Here is a 19,899-nt window from a genome sequence, read left to right as displayed (position 1 = left end):
TAGTAATGGTCCATGAAGAGGCAAATAAAAAATAAATTGGAAATTAAACAATACAATTCTCCAAAATCGGTTAAAGAACAAATCATAGAAACAATAATTTCATTAAAATGACAATAATGAGACATCCTTTCAAAATCCATGGGATGCAGCCAAAGCAGTACTCGGGGGGGAAATTTATATACTTGAGTTCATATGTTAACAATTAGGGAGTGCAGAGGTCAATGATTTAGGCTGCAAATTAAAAACTAGAAAGTGAATAAATTAAAAATCCTCAGATGAAGACTAAATTAGAGATCCTAAAAATCAAAGGAGAAATTAATAAAATTGAAAGTCAAAGAACTATTGATTTAATAGATAAGGCTAGAAGCTGGTACTTTGAAAAAACAAATAAAATAGACAAACTATTGGTCAATCTAAAAAAAGGAAAGAAAACCAACTTGAGACTTTCCAAGATGAAAAGGGAGACCTCATCTCTAAATAATGAAGAGGAAATTAAGGCAATCATTAAAAACTATTTTTCCCAATTATATGGCAATAAGTAAAGAAATCTAGGTGATATGGATGAATATTTACAAAAATATGAATTGCCTAGTTTAACAGAAAAAGAAATAGAATACTTAAATAATCCCATATTAGGAAAAGAAATTGAACAAGTCATCAAAGAACTCCCCAAGAAAAAATCCCCAGGACCAGATGGATTCACAAATGAATTCTATCAAACATTCAAAGAACAACTAATCCCAATATTATACAAACTATTTGACAGAATAAGCAAAGAGGAAGTTCTACCAAATTTCTCTTACAACACAAATATGATACTGATTCCAGTGCCAGGCAGGTCAAAAACAGAGAAAGAAAACTAGACCAATCTCCTTAATGAACACAAATCTTAAATAGGATACTAGCAAAAAAGACTCCAGCAAGAGATCATGATGGTTATTTATCATATCCAGGTAGGATTTATACCAGGAATGCAAGGATGGTTCAATATTAGGAAAACCATCCACATAATTGACCGTATTAACAAGCAAACCCCCCCAAAATAAATCATATGATTATTTCAACAGATGTAGAAAAAGCCTTTGACAAAACACAATACTCATTCCTATTGAAAACACTAGAAAGCATAGGAATAGAAGGGCCTTTCCTAATAATAATAAACAGCATATATCTAAAACCATCAGCAAATATCATCTGCAAAGGGAATAAACTAGAAGCCTTCCCAATAAGATCAGGAGTGAAACAAAGATTCCCATTATCACCACTATTTTTTAACATTGTACTAGAAACACTAGCAGTAGCAATTAGAGAAACTGAAGGTATTAAAATAGGCAATACGAGGAGACCAAGCTATCACTCTTTGCAGCGGATATGATAGTATACTTAAAGAACCCCAGAGAATCAACCAAAAAGCTAGTGGAAATAATCAACAGCTTTAGCAAAGTTGTAGAATACAAAATAAACCCACATAAATCATCAGCATTTCTATATATTTCCAACACATCTCAGCAGCAAGAATTAGAAAGAAAAATCCCATTTAAAATCACCGTAGACCAGCGGTTCTCAACCTCTCAATTTGTTGCAATGAGAATACATAATGCATATTAGGTATTTACATTCCGAATCATAACTGTAGCAAAATTACAGTTTTGAAGTAGCCACCAAAATAATTTTTTAGATTGGGGTCACTGCAACATGAGGAACTGTATTGTGGGGTCACGGCATTAGAAAGGTTGAGAACCATTGCCCTAGACAATATAAAATATTTAGGAATCTATCTGCCAAGACAAACACAGGAACTATATGAACACAACTACAAAACACTCTCCACACAATTAAAACTAGATCTAAACAATTGGAAAAACATCAATTGCTCATGGGTAGGATGAATTAACATAATAAAAATGACAATCCTACCCAAATTAATTTACTTATTTAGTGCCATACCTATTGAACTACCAAAAAAATTTTTTACTGAATTAGAAAAAAAACACAACAAAGTTCATTTGGAAGAACAAAAGATCAAGGCTATTCAGGGAAATCGTGGAAAAAAAATGTGAAGGTAGGAGGACTTGCAGTCCCAGATCTGAAATTATACTATAAAGCAGTGGTCATCAAAACAATTTGGTACTAGCTAAGAGACAGAAAGGAGGATCAGTGGAATAGACTAGGGATAAGTGACCTCAGCAAGACAGTTTATGATAAGCCCAAAAATCCCAGCTTTTGGGACCAAAATCCACTATTTGATAAAAACTGCTGGGAAAATTGGAAGACAGTAAGGGAGAGATTCAGTTTGGATCAACATCTCACACCCTACACCAAGATAAACTCAGAATGGGTGAATGACTTGAATACGAAGAAGGAAACTTTAAGTAAATTCGGTGAACACAGAATAGTATGCATGTCAGATCTTTGGGAAAGTAAAGATTTTAAAATCAAGCAAGAGTTAGGAAAAAATCATAAAATATAAAATAATTTTGATTACATCAAATTAAGTTTTTGTACAAACAAAACCACTGCAACCAAAATTAATAGGGAAGCAACAAATTGGGAAACAATCCTCATCATAAAAACCTCTGACAAAGCTCTAATTACTTAAATTTATAAAGAGTTAAATCAATTGTACAAAAAAATCAAGCCATTCTCCAATTGAAAAATGGACAAGGGACACGAATAGGCAATTTTCAGCTAAAGAAATCAAAACTATTAACAAGCACCTGACAAAGTGTTCTAAATCTCTAATAATCAGAGAGATGCAAATAAAAACAACTCTGAGGTGTCACCTCATACCCAGCAGACTGGCTAACATGACAGCAAAATAAAGTATCAAATGCTGGAGGGGATTTGGCCAAGTTAAGACATTAATGCATTGCTGGTGGAGTTGTGAATTGATCCAACCGTTCTGAAGGGCAAATTTTGAACTATGCCCAAAGGGCGCTAAAAGACTGTCTGACCTTTGATCCAGCCATAGCACCTCTGGGTTTGTACCCCAAAGAGACAATAAGGAAAAAGACTTGTACAAGAATATTCATAGCTGTGCTCTCTGTGGTGGCACAACATTGGAAAATGAGGGGTTGCCCTTCAATTGGGGAATGGCTAAATAAAAATTTGTTTCAAAAAAATGAGAGAGGTTTACAAAAACAAAACAATATTTTGAATCATTTTCTACCACATGGATCCATTCATATGACTAGCATATACTTTTTCCATTAAGAAACCTAATTTGGGCCTTACTCTGCCCCTTTTCTGCATTCCCTCTCAGTGATCTCATTAAATTTCTAAAGTTTCAACTATTACCTTCGATGCGGACAACTCCTAGATATAAAGATATAGATATATCCATCCAGCGTTGATTCGTTTCTCCTGACCTCCAATTCCAAATTGCTAATTTCATATCACTTCCCAAATACTTTACTCTCTTTCTAATTGTTCTATCTTGGTTGGAAGTACCATTGACCAGTCACACTCAACTTTTCTCTTTTCCTCATCCTTACAGTCAATCAGTTAACAAGTTTTATTAATTCTATCCTAACATGCCGTCTCATCTCACTGACCCTTCTCTATAACTCACACAGTCACCAACTACTCTGGTTCAGGCACTCGATCATGTCTCATCTTAACTACAATGTTTCCTAATTAGCCTCCCCAACTCCAATTTCCAATCTCACACCCCTCCAATCCATTCTCCATTCAGCTGACAAATTCATATTCCTGAAGCAAAGAGCCCTCCAACTTTAGGATAAAAACTTCTCTTTGATTTTTAAAGCCCTCTAAAACCAGGCTCTAGTTTACCTTTCCATAAACATTCACTAATTTCCTTAAAACATTCTTCAGTGCAGCTAAAAAGGCCAACTTGTAGTTCCCCATGCCAGACACAGTCTTGCTCCTACATGCCTCTGTAGGATATATACTCCATCAGACCTAGAATTCACTCCTTCCTCATTGTAGGGAATCTTCAACTTCCTGTAAAACTCAGCTAGCTTCCACCTTCTATAGGTAACTTAATGCAGTGCAGCAAAGAGAGCAATAAACTAAAAGACAAAATCTGATCTGAAATGCCAATTATGCTGAGTACTATTTATTTGTATGACAGAGGGCAAGTCACTAACCTTCTGAACCTCACTCTCTTTAGCTTTTAAAAAAGGGTCATTGAACTCAATAATCTATATTTAAGCACTATCTTCGATACTAAACTAGATCTTAGGATCTAATGCTAAGATTACCCCCCAATTATTAGGATTCTCCCCTTCAAATTATATCAACTTTCACATATATTGTATTTCTTTTTCTGTGTATATTAATATTTTCACCCAATGAGATGCAAGCTCCTTGAGGGCAGGACCTGTTTATTTATTTTTTTTAATTCTCCCTAAGCCTAATAACAATATGCCTAGAACATATCAGCAAGTACAGGTATTTCTTCCACAACACAACTTTCCCCATCTTAATTCTGAAATATTACCAATTGGCATATTTAACTAAATGCTAATTTGGGGGGAGTTTTGTAGAAGCTGCAGATAAGTGAAGGCCAACAGATGATGCAGAAAAAAAGTTTAGGAACAATATAGCCTATGACCAAATTCTTAACCCAAACCTCACAACACAAAGAAAAAGAAAAAATTCACTTTTTCTCTTTTTCCTCTGGGAGGGTCAAAAGTTTTTCAGAAAATTTTCCTGACTGTTGAGATGCTACACTCCTGCCCCACCCTGACCCTGATTCCCCACCCCTCACCCCCAGGTTGAGGAAGGGATACCTGTACTTATTCAATTCCCAACTGAACAATGGCTAATAACTACTATGACAATTCACAAAATGAATGAATAGGAATTTCCTGTGTCCATTTACCTTCTGTCAGTTAAAAAAAAAAAAAGGTTAGTTTTTATTTCTTTTTCAATTGTGTCAAAAAAGTTTCTTCAACAACAAAAGTTTTTAATGTTCTTTGAACACAAAATCAAGGAACACAACTTTTGTGGAAATAGATGACAAAGGGGGTAACATGTTAATTCGATTTTTAAGCTTTTTACATTTTTTCTTCACACAATCCTCCAAGTCAGAGATTCCTAACTATTTTTGTATTACCTTTGTCACTCTAATGTCTATGGTCTCCTAAGAATAATACTTTACAATGCATAAAACACAGAGAGCCACAAGAAAGCCAACTACTGAAATACAATTATAAAAATATTTTTAGAAACAAGTACTAGGGAGGAAAAGGTTTGAAACTGTTGTTCCCAACTAGATTATAATGTCCTTTTAGAGCAGAGAGCACATCTTCTCTATACCATGTGAAGTTTCAGAAAATGGGGCTTAAAAAGTCCTAGAAAAGTAACGTTTATATGAATATGGATGACAAATTTTCTACATTCTCAAAGCTAACCGGTTGTTTTAGATACCTATTCCTTTTGTTAAGAAAACATTCCATGAGTTTCTCTTACAAGGCTGTTGGAATAAAGATTTAATCCTTAAGAGATACTGAATTTAACCCTCCTCACATGGTCAAATTCCATTCACCAGAAACTAAAATATTTTATAATTACTGGAGTTCCTTATTCTACTTACACTGCCAAAGGAAAGAGTTCTTCAAAGGAAAACTGCAAAATCTTAACTATAGGAAAGATTGCTTCAATTTACTAACACTTTGGGAAATGTTCATCACAACAACCCTGAAGTTTTACCTCAAACCCAAAATTGGCAAATGACAGAAATGGAAATAATCAAAATTGGAGGGGTTACATTGAAAGAGGCACACTAACACACTATTGGAGAAACTGGCTATTGATCGAATCATTGTGGAGTGTAATTTAGAATTATGATAAAAGAAGTGACTAGGATGTCTAAACCCCAGACAGAGACACCACAACTAGTTATATACTCTCAATGAGGTGAAAGATATAAAAGTCTCATAACAAACAAAAATCCCCCAAAAAAGATAGAAAAATTCCCAAGTATAGAAAGAAAAAAACAGATAATGTAGATAGATGCGGAAATGATTAACAAATTGTAGTAGATGAGTGTAATAGAATATTCTTATGTCATAAGAAATAAATTCAAGGAAGCATGAGAAAATTTGTATACACTGATACAAAGTAAAGTAAGTAGAGCAAAGAAAACAACATACACAATGACTATAATAAGGTAGATTAAAAGAGGGATGACAACAAGAAAACTCCAACACTGGGTAAAAAGAAAGACAAAACAGCCGAGTAAAAAGGTTGAGAAATAAGTCTTTTTTTTATGGGTAGGGGTTGGGGAATAAGCTGGTTTCTGAAATAATGTATGTAATATCAGTAATTACTGTGTTGTATGGTTTGGCCAAGCTACTTTTTCTTAAATTCTTTTTTATTCTTTGTCACAAAGGATGGCTCACTGGGTAAGGAACAAAAAGGGATGGATAGCTTCAAAGAAATGAAGATGTAAATATAAAAGCAGCAATTTTAAAATTTTAAGGGGAAAAATGAAAGCAATTAGTAATGCTATGAAAGTGATCTAGCCCGGTTGACTAACTGGAAGTCAGACTTGACAACATCGGATTTTTTTTCTTTTTATATCAATCATAATAAAATATATTATAAATGTCAATGTGCCTATGATGAAAGCAGATTATGAAACCAGAAAAATAAAAGATATAGACTACCATTTGTACAGTCTCACAAATTAAAGGCTATAGTTTCAAAATTTTCTGAATTTGATTATTGGTTTGATATTATCTTTGACATAAAGTTATTATATGTTGTACATCCAAATGTTAGTCAATTTTTAAACATCAAACATATCAATAATTATTAAACAATAAAACAAAATTGACAAATAATTTATTTTTAAAGCACTTATATGGTCCAGTGTTAGCCACTTCATAGGGAGAAGAAAAACAAAATTAAACTGAAGCAAGACTGAGCTAACTAGCAATGACCTAGAAAACAAAGATAAATCTTAAGAGAGAAGAGAACTTAGAATTCCCCTTCTTGTGAAGTGAAGCCAGAATGAAGATTCTGATTACACCCAGTCCTTTTAGGAAAAAGATACCACCCTATGTTATTTCTTAGATAATAATTATTTCTAAACCAATGTTTACAATTAAGAGAAAAAAAACAAATGTAAAATTAAAATGCAATAGGATTTATAGCTACTTTCCAAGAATTTATAAAGATTTTATAAAGATTTTTATGATAGATTCGAAACAAAAATGTCAAAATATCTCTTCTAATTTTATGTCAGAAAATTAATTGAAAAACTATTACAAAAATATGTTAATTTTTTTAAAAATATGATTATTATTACCACGTGTTACTACTCGGACTGGCAGGAACCCATTTTTTCAATAGGTTTCAAAGAACCAAGTATTAATACTCTTTTGGCTTACAATGTTTTTTATTTAAGAATTTCTTTACTTTCAAAGGAATTCAAAATTTTTTTATAAATGCTAATCAATCAGGAACATTATTAAGCACCTTCTTTGGAGTGGGTAGGGCATACAGACCAAAATAAAGCAGGCCTTGACCTCAAAAAGAAACCTTATGTTCTTTGGAGGAGGCAATATGTATATGTGCACACATACATGTGTACATGCACAACACATACACTATATAAATATATAGTAATGCGAGATGAGATAGGGCAGGAGGAAGTAGCAGCTGGAAGGATCAGTAATGGTCCTATGAAGTAGGGGGAGAATAATTTAAGCTGAACTTTAAAGGAAAACAGTTCTACGAAACAGAGGTGAAGGAGCATAGGCATGCCAGACAACCCTAGTAAAGACACAGAGATGGGAGATAGAATGTCATGTGTTAGGAAAAGTAACAAAATCAATTAGCCAAGACTACAGAGTGGCTAAAGGAAAGTAATATATAAAAATGCTAGAGCCAGGAGTTTTAAAGGACCTTAAATGCCAAACAATAAAATAAATATTTAATCCTAGAGTTAAAAGGGAGCCACTAAAATTAATAAGGAGAGCCTTGTGCTCTAGAAATATCACTTTGGCAACTGGACAGGAAATGGACTGGAAAAGGGAGACACTTTGGGCAGAGAGACTAACAATCAGAAAGCCACTTTAATAATCTAGGCCAACTATTTTGAATTGTTTTCCTCTAAGGATCTTTTTACAGTCATAAAAATTAGTGGAAACGATCCCCAAGAGGTTCTAAGTAGTTATATCTGTTGTATTAAGAATTAATATGTCATTATTAGGAAATGTTTTAAACTCACAGACCTCCTTCAAGATATTTTAGAGAACCACTAGTCTAAATTAAAGGTAATTAAGAGCCTGGGCAAGAACAGTGGCCTTAAAAGTACTGAGAAGGGGATGAATGTGAGAGGTACTATAGTTGGAGAATCACTAAAACTAAGCAAGTGATTGGGTATGTGGGATGAGGAGAGTGAAGAATAAAGGTGACTCCAATGTGGTATGTCTGTGTGCCTGGCAAGATAGAACCTCAATAGAAACAGTAAAATTAGGGAAAAGGGTAGGTGGGGTTTGGGAAGAAGGATGTCTTATTTTGAATATGTTGAAATGTCTAAGAAATATGCAGTTCAAAATGTCCAATTTGTAGTCACATATATAGAGATGATGACTGAACCCATTCAATCTAATGAGATCACCAAGAAAGAGTAGGGTCCGTAAACTTTTTTTTAAACCCTAATCTTCTGTCTTAGAATTGATACTAAGTATTAGTCCCAAGATAGAGGAACAGCAAGAGCTAGGCAACTGGGGTTGACTTGCCCAGGATCACACAACTTGGAAATGGCTGAGGCCACATTTGAACCAGGACCTCTGAGCACTAGGCCTCACTTTCTATTCCCTGAGCCACCTAGCTGCCCCTCATAAACTTTTTAAAAAGTATTTTGATATATTCCAATATGATTGCTTTCTTTCTTATATATTTTATTGAATATATTTAAGACTATTATAGTGAGAAGGGATCCATAGGTTTCATTATACTCAGCATGGACCAGAGAGAGCAAGAGAGAGATTAAAATCTCTTAGGATTGAGATGAGAGCCCAGAACAGAGCCTAGATCGAGTACATCCACAACTGGTGGTCAAAATAAGGATAATGATTAGTCAGGCAGGTTAAGAGAGAACTCTTGTCAGAGTAGTTCATAGTGTCAACTGTGGCAAAGAAGTTAAAAAAGATGAGAAAATTTACTAGCATGAGTTCCTGACACAATATCCTTGAAGCCTCTGGGGAAATCACTTTAATCTTCCTCAACTTCTGCTTCCTTATATGTAAAATGAAAGGGCTGTAAAAGAAGGTCAGTCAATCCTATATCCATGATCCTGTAAGAAAAAGCTACATATCTGGTGAGCATTCAATAAATGCTGAATGACTCCAAGCTCATTAGGGGCACTCCGTAGTTATATACCCATTGTCTATCTAGCACAACACATGCATGGCACCTATCTGGTTTAAATAAACATTCCTTGAATAAAACAGGGCTATATCAACAAGATTATAATTAATACAGTTGGCACATTTTATATGGTGTAAGCTATAAGAGTAGCTTTAGTTGTAAATAATGCAATACCAGTTAAGCCAAAAATTAAAATGAAACTTAAAACTCAATGTATGAATCTTCAATCTTGACCAAAATTCTCTCTAAGGAAGCACTCAGAAACAGAATAAAGAGAATCTTGTTTGACTAAAACGTATACACGTTATTTTTCAGGAAACAGTTTTCCTTGAAAACTTATAAAAGTCTAGGAATTTTGAAACCATTTGGGGAAAAGCTAAAAGAAGAGAGACAGATGGACAAAATCCTCTGCTACAAGGGAGAATGAGAAAAGCACAAAAGCAGAAGGATGGCAAATACTCAGTCCAAGTACTCCCCTCCCCTGTACTCAAAATTCATTATCTCAGTTGAAAGCTTTAGCTTCTGCACCAACCAGAAAAAAGAGCAAATCCCCAAGTCTTTCCCTATATACTTTATATTTCAATTTGCCCTTACTCTCATATAATAACAGCTCCAAAACTATGGGCACTGAACCCCAGAGATGCCAAATTTTGTATTCACAGTTTTGCAGTGTTTTGTTTTTTAAACTAATGATTCATCTGATAGAAAAATAGGGGTGGAAAAAAGTTTAAAGGCCATCTTCACACAAAAGTATCTGGCTACATTTCTTTCTTCTGTACACACAGAATTGTCTGAGAAAACTACAATATGGCTCCTGCCACACATCTTTAAAAGGTTTTCTTCAACTACAGCTTTGTGAAACCTATATACCAAAAGTGGCTGCACATGGAACCAGATCTAGGGCAACTATGAAAACTTCAGCCAAGCAGCTTTTCAATCTCTAAATCTGTATTATAATAAACCATCATATAACCTCTTCCTAAATGATACAGTATAATAAGTAGGCACATGTGCTATCTGGTAGATTAAATAATGTCTCCTATTTACATTTTGCTATTTTTCAAATGTGTACAGATACTGATGTGATTATTAAAAATAAAAATTAATCTAAAAGTATTACTGAATTTAAAGTAGTTTTGCCACTTTGCCTTTTCTCAATGAAATAACTATCATCATATCTGCAAACTTGAAAATCAAAAGTAGTCACCATAATCAGAAAGATTGGTAATCAATGTCCTACACTACAGCCTCTTCCTCCCACTTTAACATGTCATTTTCAAAAGGCATTTAACATTCAGCAACTTCTATGTGCTAGTACTAAGGATACCAAAAGTAACACAATATACATATACAAATAAAACAAATACAAGACATATAACAAATAAATACAAATGGATAAGCAGAAAAAGGAGAACTCTATAATGACAGAGAAGACTCAAGAAAGGCTTTCTTAAAGTCACAGCACTTGAGCAGTCTTTTTTTTTTTAACCCTTACCTTCCATCTTGGAATCATTTATGTATTGGTTCCAAGGCAGAAGAGCAGTAAGGGGGAGGGAAGTTAAGTGACTTGTCTAGGGTTACACAGCTGGGAAATGTCTGAGGCCACATTTGAACCCAAGACCTCCCATCTCTAGGCCTGGCTCTCAATCCATTGAGCTATTCAGCTGCCCCCAACAGTCTTAACAGTAATGGGGAATTCTAAGAGACTGAGGAAGAAGATATGTCACTTCAGGGAAAGGGGACAGCCTATTCAAAGGCACAGAGGCTGGAGATAGAAGGAAGCTAGAGTACAGAATGTGGGGAGTGCTTTGAATGTCACCCAGGAGATTTCTCTTTTATCCTAACAGAAATAGGGAAGCCTCTAAAGCCACTTGAGCAAAGAAGTAATGACAACCATCTAATGGATCAAATTCTACTAACTTCTAAGTAGCAACTTAAGAAGTGTCTAAATCAAATCTTTTGATAATAAATTGCTTCCAAGGGTTCCATCAATTCAGAATAACAATAGTTAGACCAAACATTTACTAAGTGCCTATTACCTGCAGCGTTTAAACATTGGAAAGATACAAAGAAAAAGGACAGTCATAGCTCTCAAGGAAATAACAGTGTAATGGAGGAGATAAAATGCAAACTATGTATTAAAAAGCAATATATAGGATAAGTTGGAAATAATCAAGAGGGAAGACACTAGAATTAAGAGATGGAGAAAGGTTTCCTGGAGAAGATAGGACTTTAGCTGGAGCATGAAGGAAGGCAGGGAAGTCAAAAGATGGAAATAAAGAGGGAGAGAATTCTAGGCATAGGAGGGGGCCAAAGAAAATGTGCAGAAAAAGGAGACTCTTGTTTGAGGAACAGCAAGAAAGCTAGTGGCAGTTGATCACAAAGCATGGGTAGATAGGGAGCTACTGGAGTTTAAGTAGGGGTTGTAATATAATCAGACTTGTGCTTTGGAAGAGTGTTCTCTCTTTGACAACTGAGTTCAGGATGGTCTAGAGTGGAAACAGATGTGGCAGGAAGGTAATTAATTAGTCATTCCAAGCCATTCAATACATGACTTAAAGATAGGATCCTCAAAATACAAGGAAGTGAAAACCATTCTGACTTTTTTCCAAAACTAAATATTTAATTGATTCTGTTTAGTGTTTTTAATTATAATTTGAAGACTTCAAAAAGCCAAATTTTATTTTTCATATGAAAACAAGTTTTTAAAAACTGGCAACAAAATTTAGGACTTAAAGGATTACAAGATTATTAGAAACTAAACAAGGTTATAAATCAGTAACAAATGATTTGATATTGCTTTAGAAAGAAAAAGATAAATTAGTTCAAGAGACTAGATAAATAAAGAGTTGCAACAGTCAATGAGGCCCAGTGTTTGATACATGTGGATGTGTGTGCGCGTGTCTATGTGCCAGAGCATTCCAGTTTGAAATGCTGAGAAAAATGGAAAGCACTTCTGCTAAAATTAAGTTTAAACTAATGCTTTCCACTATATATGACAGTAGGTTCCAAGTGGATATACATTTCTAATATAAATATCACATCAAAAAAAAACAGAGGAAAAGGTATGTCCTTTCACATCTATAACTGGAGAGGAATTCTTAATTTAAGTTTCATAAAATTAAAAAAATTACATGAAAAACATTAGTAAAGGAAGGAGAAAACAGGTATATATTACATATTATGTGCCAGACACTGTGCTAAGTGCTTGACAAATATTATTTTAACCTCATAAGAACCATTCAAAGGTAGTTGCAATTACTATCCCCATTTTACAGCTGAAGAAACTGAAGTAAACAGAGACTAACAGGGTCACCCAGCTAGGAAGTGTCTGAGGCAATACTCAGTCATCTTTTTTCTAGGCCCAGTACAGTAACCACTATTCCACTTCACTGTCTAACACTAGAAAGAACTTTAATGAAAGACTAAGGAAAGAAATGGTAGCATTGAGAAAACATGCATCAAATATCATTTATAAAACTCTAATATTCAAGGTATATAAAGGAACTGACATAAATAAGAACAAGTACCATTCTTTGACAACTGGTGTGAATTTTAGAATTCTCTACCCTCCTTAGGTCTAACAAAATCAGGAATGTCTTCTGAACTTTAAATTACTCCACCCTGATTAGATATTACTTTATGAAGATGAAATTGCGATCTCCTGACAGAACAATGAAGGTGTACTTAGTTCTTACTTTACATTGAAGCTAGAACTTTAAGTCTATTTTTAGATCTTAATACAAAAAGATGTTACGTAACTATAAAGATTAAATTAATCACAAAAAGGTTAAGTAACTCACAAAAGGTGAATTTGACAAAGAAGTGTTAAATAACTTTAAAAATATAATCTAATCAAAGAAGATGAGAACTAAAGAATGGGCATTTAGAGGAGGAGACACAAGGGTAAAGGGTATATATATTTTGCTCACTTCCTCTCTCCGGGATCTTTTGGCAGCGGAGATTTCGCTGGTGGCAGCGTGTTGGGCCTTTCAGCATCTTGACATGGCTACAAGCTGTTGTCTGGTTCAGTGGTGAGGTTCTGGCTGAGTTTTTTCTCTTTTACTTTCCAAACTTATCCTCTTAAAAGCCTCTAATCTCCTTCAGAGAGGTAGGGGTGGAAATCTTGAACGCCCCCTGGCACAGGCCAGGCAGGAGAAAACCCATACCCCTCTTCCCTCTTTCTCCTTAAATCATTCCCTCTATATTAATTAAAATTACCATAAATTTCCAGACTGACTTGGGTATTTTATTTGGGATTTTTTGCCTTGGCAACCAATTAATTTAGATTTTAAGTCACAACCCTAAAATTATCTTTACACTGGTCAAAAGATATGTGAACAGTTATCAAAACAAGAAAAGTATTATATGAATACATGCTTTAAAATACTAACAAGAGAAATGCAAAGACCATTTTGAGATATATGTGCAAAATGGCAAAAAGAACACCCACATACACAAACAACATTAGAGGGACTGTGTTGCCCCATGATCATTGTTAGGGGATCTGTGAATTGGTTCACAGTTTGGGATGATATAAGTATCCTCCCTCCCACAAGAAAATGGTTCCTATAGAACCTCTGAACCATGGATTTCTCTACTGATCTTATACCACAAAGAAGTCAAAAACAGAAGCACAGATCTGATTCTCAGATTCAGACACTTAGAGCTGGAAGGAATTTCTCAGGTCTTCTTATCTATCTCCATCATCTTACAGATCAACAAGTTACAGGCCAAAGGTTAAGTTATTTGCCTAAGGTCACAAAGGTGAACAGAAGCAGGATCTAGACTCAGGCCTTTGACTCCACACACTACAAGAAGTTGCCTTCTTTTTAAAAGTCTTTCTTATCCCCAAACTATCTTTCCAATGTCAATGTGTTTATATCAACCAATTAATAAACATTCATAAAGTATCTACAATGTGCCAGGCCAGGTGCTGTGTGTGGTTACAATGTACGGTGTCAATGTGGAGTGTGAACTTTCTACATGAAGACTTCCCTGATTCCTTCCAACTGCTATTCCCAATTACATATAAAAACAATTTTTAACATTTGTTTTCTAAAATTCTGAGTTCTACATTCTTTTTCTTGTTCTCTCCATCCCCCAACTCCTCTCTGATTCAGTAAACAAATATGATATAGGTTATAAAGATGAGATCGTGCAAAACATATTCCCATAATGGTCAATGGCCACACATATCCAAAAATAAATCCAAATAAAAAATTAAGTGAAAAATCATAGGCTTCAATTTGCATTCAGATTCCATCAGTTCTTTCTCTGAAGGGAAAAAACATTTTTTCATCATAAACCCTTTGGGATTGTCCTGGATCACTGTATTGCTGAGAAGAATTCATAGTTGGTCATTGTACAATATTGTTACTGTGCACAGTGTTCTCCTAGTTTTCCTCACTTAATTTTGTATCAGTTTGTGTCTTTACAGGTTTTTCCAAAATCATCCTGCTAATCATTTCTTAGAGAACAACAGTATTCCAATACAATCATATACCACAACTTGTTTGGCCATTCCCCAAATGATGGACATCCCTCACTTTACAATTCTTTGCCCCCTCACAAAGAACTACTATATGTTTTGCACAAATAGGTCCTTTACCCTTCTTTAAAAAATCTTTTTCAGATACAGACCTAGTAGTGGTACTGTTCATCAAAGGGTATGCAGAGTTTTATAGCCCTTTGTCCACAGATTGAAATTGCTCTCCAGAATGGTTGGATTAGTTCACAATTCCACCAAAAGTGCATTAGTATCCCAATTTATCCCCATACCCTCCAAAATTTTTCATTTTTCTTTCTGGTCATCTTAGGCAATCTGGTTCTTCCTTTATCTTTTGGAAGGAAGCCTGTCCCTCTTTGATCATTCCATCTGTTTCTCATCTTCAATCTGTCCTTAACAACTAGCTCCTCTCCAATTGCCAAAAAATATCTCCAGTACTATTATTTAAAAATCTTAACTTTGATCTTGCCATCAAAAATCTATCTATATAGTTGTATCTACACATACCTACTCTACTGTATATACACATATATACAGCTGAATATCCACATATCAACATGTGTATAAAGATATAAATATTTATGTACACACGCATTTTCTGTTCTTTTCACTAACAATTTAAATCTCAACCTTAGGGACTGATTTCACTACTCAGCCACTCTACTAAAGGTACCAAAGATCTATTAATTGTTCAATCTGATGGCTACTTTCTGAAAGTACCTCTTCCTTCTCTACACTCATCTTTGAAAATATCTTTTGTTTCTCTAGTTTCAATTACTATGCAAATGGTTCCAAAATCATTATATTTAGTGTCAATCTATTGAATTCTAGTCCAAAATTTTTAATTTCCTACCAGACATGTTTACTTGATTTCCAATCTACATCAGAAACTCAACGTGTCCAAGTCTTCTCTCAAAACCTGCCAATATTTTTAACTTTCCTATTTGAAATTAAGTAGAAAAGCATTTATCCAACATAAAGTACTACCAAGCAAAATACTAAGCACTGAGAATACAAAGATAAAAGGGAAACAGTCCCAACACCAAGGAGCTCACATTCTATTTAGGGGAGATAGTACATAAAGAAGAGATCTGGCTTCAGGGTACCTGAGGTGTGTGACCCTTAGCATCTAGAGGTCCAGTAAACCTCCGGAGAACAAAGGCAGGGTAGATGGTACTAATTGATGACTATTCAGAAGGTAAGTAGGATTCTAGTTAACTTCAGGCAGAAGTGAAGATGATGGGGACAGCAGCCAGCTGAAAGTAGGCACTGCCTGAAGGGGATAGGAAAATGGGCGTTTGAGATGGTCCTGGTTTGTCATTACAACTCTTCCTGTTCCAACTCTTTGTTACCATGTTTCTGGTGCAGAAATCACTGTCCTAGCAAGTCCCCCAAGTTAATAAGCTCATAATCACCCCTGCCTTTTCCAAAGCACTGTTTCTAATCAGTTGCCAAGTCCTCTGAAATTTGACTCCAAAGCTTATCTTGCACCTTTTCCCTGTTTTCCATTCACAAGACTACCACCAATTCCATTTCTAATCACTTCTTGCTGCAACTAGGATAATAGCATTCTAGTTGGTCTCCCCACATTCATCCCTTTTCAAATCTATACTCCAGCATCTAAAAAAAATCTTCTTAAAGTAAGTTTCACCATGTTATTCTGCTACTCAAAAAAATTTAATGGATCCCTATTGCCTCCAGAGTTAAATAAAAACTCTTTAGCATGACATGAGGCCTTCCAGAATCAAGCTCCTCTCTATTATTATTTCACATTATTCTCTTTTTATACAATCTATATTCCAAGCAAACTCTATTGCTGGCTGTTTCCCAACCCAGACTCCATCAAAGTGTATGTTTATGTCATAAGAGGGAAGAAGGGAGTATGATGAGATATAAACTTCACATTGATGAGATATAAACTTCACATTAACATTAGTACATCTGACTTGCCAAATCAAGCAATCATGATTTAAAAATTTTTTACCCAACATAATAAATATCTTGCACAAAATAAATAATAAATAAATTATGTTTTTTATATTGAATTAAAGAATATTAAGAACCTGGATTCTACCTGCAGTGTTGCCACTTCTGAATCTGTTCCCTTATTTATAAAATAAGAGTAAGATGAGATGATTTCTACTCTAAAATTCAATTATTTTTACTTCTTTTATAAAATATCCTCTTCATTGTGAAAACAAAAACTATGTAACTACCCAAATCTAAACTTAACTGACTAGCCAACAGCTCTCACTGTAGAACCTTTTTAAAGAGTTATGCAATTAATGATAGATATATAACTACAAAACTGAAACTAATCTAAAACCTAAATCTAAAAGATCCCTAGATATTTAGTTATTAACTTTAAATACTATAGAGTTATTTAAGATAGCAAACAGGTTAGACCAATGATTATAAGATAATTATTAGAATTATTATCTTATTTTTTGTTTTAAATCATTCTGATACACAAGTTTTCTGGTCCTTGTGAAATTATTTGTTGTTATGTAGATATATGCCCCAGGAAAATTTTGGCCCAGGAGACTCTTTTGTAGAAACACTAAGAATTAGCAGAAATAATTCAGTTTCTGTATTTAACAAAAGAGTGATAGAAGCTAAGTTAAATTACATTAGCCAAAAATCAGATTTTCTAAGTATTTTAAGTTACCCATCTCATTCTTATCTATTAAAGCTTATAAAATGCCAATTTAGCACATGCCTGACATTCAGTTAGTTTCAAACACATAATTATTCTTTTATGAAATTCCACTAAACTAAAACTTCAAAATCTTAAAAAAATAAGTTACTTCAATTGCCCAGTTAAGAAATTTAGTTGATGCCCCACTGCTTTAGATTTCATCAGGTAATAGTGAGAACACTAAGAAATAGTCTGCTACATGTCATCATTTGTTTAACAAATTTTGAGTTGATTTTGTTCATGAAGAAAACACTAATATTTCTGTTTCCAAGTTAAGACCTAAATAAGCATTTTGGATATAGTAATGGAGTCTTAAAAGCTGCTTTTTTAGGGTCTGGAAAGGGAAGATCCTAAGCTGAGTATGAGAGTTGCTTTTGAGGAAATACCCTTTCTGAAGACCAATCCAACAAGAGCTCAGTAACCATTTAATAGATCATGTTAAAACCTCATTAGTTCTATTCAACAGAAATCACAATCATTCAACCAACAAGCATTTATTAAATACCTACTATGAGTCAGGCCCTGTGCTACTCAAGAATAAAAAAAATGAAGCAGAGAGAGCTTACATTCTAATAGAGTAGATAAAAGATAAATGACAGATATATCATAAAGTGAACAAATTCAAATATATACAAAGTAATTAAATATACAATCACTTTAGAGGGGAGAGCATTAGCAGCTGAGAGAAAGGAAAGGCTTCATGTGATACCTTTATGAATTTCTATGAGTTTAATTACCCAAACAATCTGAAGAATATTACCATTTAGCAAATTCTTATTAAATCAGTGGCATGGAAAAAAATCAGCCATTAAAAATATTGTGGAATCTCACTACTACTAACTGATTAATCAGTAAATCAGCTGATCCACATAATGAGCTGTATAAATGATTCAAAAATTACATTAGATCAGAAGTCTCAGGTAATGTAGATTTAGTTTATTCCTTGGATTCTTTTTAATGTTAAAATAAAAAAAAATGTTGCCATATAAGGTATACCCATATTAGATTATCATTCACCAAGAGGAAAGGGCACACAGGTCAGCCATCTTTTTATTCCACCAGCCTGCATTCCTGAGGACTTCATGTCCCAAGCCAGGTATCCCCACCCTTTTCAGCTTCTTTCTATGCACTGCCTTCCCTCATTAAATTGTAAGCTCCTTTGCCTTCTTTGTATCCACAGCACTTTACTAAGTGTCTGCCACATAACAGGCACTTAATGTTTACTGATTATTGACTGCAATAAACAAGCACAGTCATCCAAAACTGAATGTCTCTTCCTTCACCTCAAGTCTTTCACACTGTCAGCAGGTGGATAACGTGCTTCATCAGAGGTCCACTGCAAACTTGGTTGAGCATTGATTTGATCAGGGTTCTAAAGTATTTCAAGGTTATTTTTCTTTACGACATTTTTTTTCTTTTCGATTTTGCTTTCACAATATAAAATGACTTCCTGATTCTGTTTACTTCTCTCTATATCTATTCATACTTCCCAGGATTCTCTGAATCATCCCTTTAATCATTTATCATGGCACAATAAGATTCCATTATATTCATACATCACAATTTACTCAGCAAATCCCCAATTGATGAGCATTCCCTTAAATTCCAAGTTCTTTCCTTCCCCCCTTTTTAATGGCTCCATCACTGCTTATAACGCTACTACCCCTCTCCCCATATTACACATCCATTTAATCTCTTTTCCATTTCCTGTTGAATTTAATGTCTGGGTACATCAATTTGCTTGTGTGGGTTCAAAGCCATTCTATGTACATTTCAAAGTAAAGTTAAATAGATAATCAAGTCTTCATCTATGTTTGTACTCTTCTCATATAGTCCAATTATGAGAAATAGCAAATTCTACCTCTTCCTTTTAACCATTCACTACTAGTATAGTCCTTCCTTCTTTTTCTTTATAAAAAACCATCAGCATAGAGCCAGTCAATCAACATTTATTAAGTATTTACTATATGTCAGGCAATATGCTATGTGTTTGCACACATGCAAACAAATATAGATAAAGCAGGCTATATATAGAATAAATAGGAAATAATTAAAAGAGGAAAAGCACTGGAATTAAGAGGGTTAAGAAGAGGTTTCCTATAGAAGGTGGGAGTTTAGCAAGGACTTAAAGAAAGCCAAGGAGAATTAGTTCAGTATTTGGAGAGTATTCCAGGACCAAAGTTGGGGGGGTGGGGGTGGGGGTGAAGAGGGGGGAGCTAAGAGCCAAGAGAGATGGGAGTATATTGTTTGTGGAATAACTAAGAAGCCAGTGTCACTGGATCAAAAAAAAACACATTAGGAAGTGAGGTGCAAGAAAACTAAAATGCTGGGAAAGGGAGGTATA

General features: G+C 34.4%; 1 protein-coding gene across 14 annotated transcripts in view; it reads right to left on the bottom strand.

Annotated features, from left to right (window-relative positions):
• CNOT2 (CCR4-NOT transcription complex subunit 2) overlaps positions 1 to 19,899 on the bottom strand; it is a 207,503-nt gene that overhangs the window by 129,311 nt on the left and 58,293 nt on the right. Inside the window, exon 1 of one of the 14 annotated variants that reach the window (XM_007503039.3) lies at positions 18,839 to 19,409. The exons of the other annotated variants lie outside the window; for them this stretch is intronic. The gene's annotated coding sequence lies outside the window, so the exon portion shown is untranslated. Of the gene's footprint in view, positions 1 to 18,838; positions 19,410 to 19,899 lie in introns of those variants that run through there. 14 annotated transcript variants of the gene reach the window in all.

Source organism: Monodelphis domestica, chromosome 5, assembly GCF_027887165.1.
Source record: "Monodelphis domestica isolate mMonDom1 chromosome 5, mMonDom1.pri, whole genome shotgun sequence".
In the NCBI taxonomy this organism is placed as follows: Eukaryota; Metazoa; Chordata; class Mammalia; order Didelphimorphia; family Didelphidae; genus Monodelphis; species Monodelphis domestica.
The sequence above is the reverse complement of the archived record's forward strand: the minus strand, read 5'-3'. Positions and strand labels throughout refer to the sequence as shown.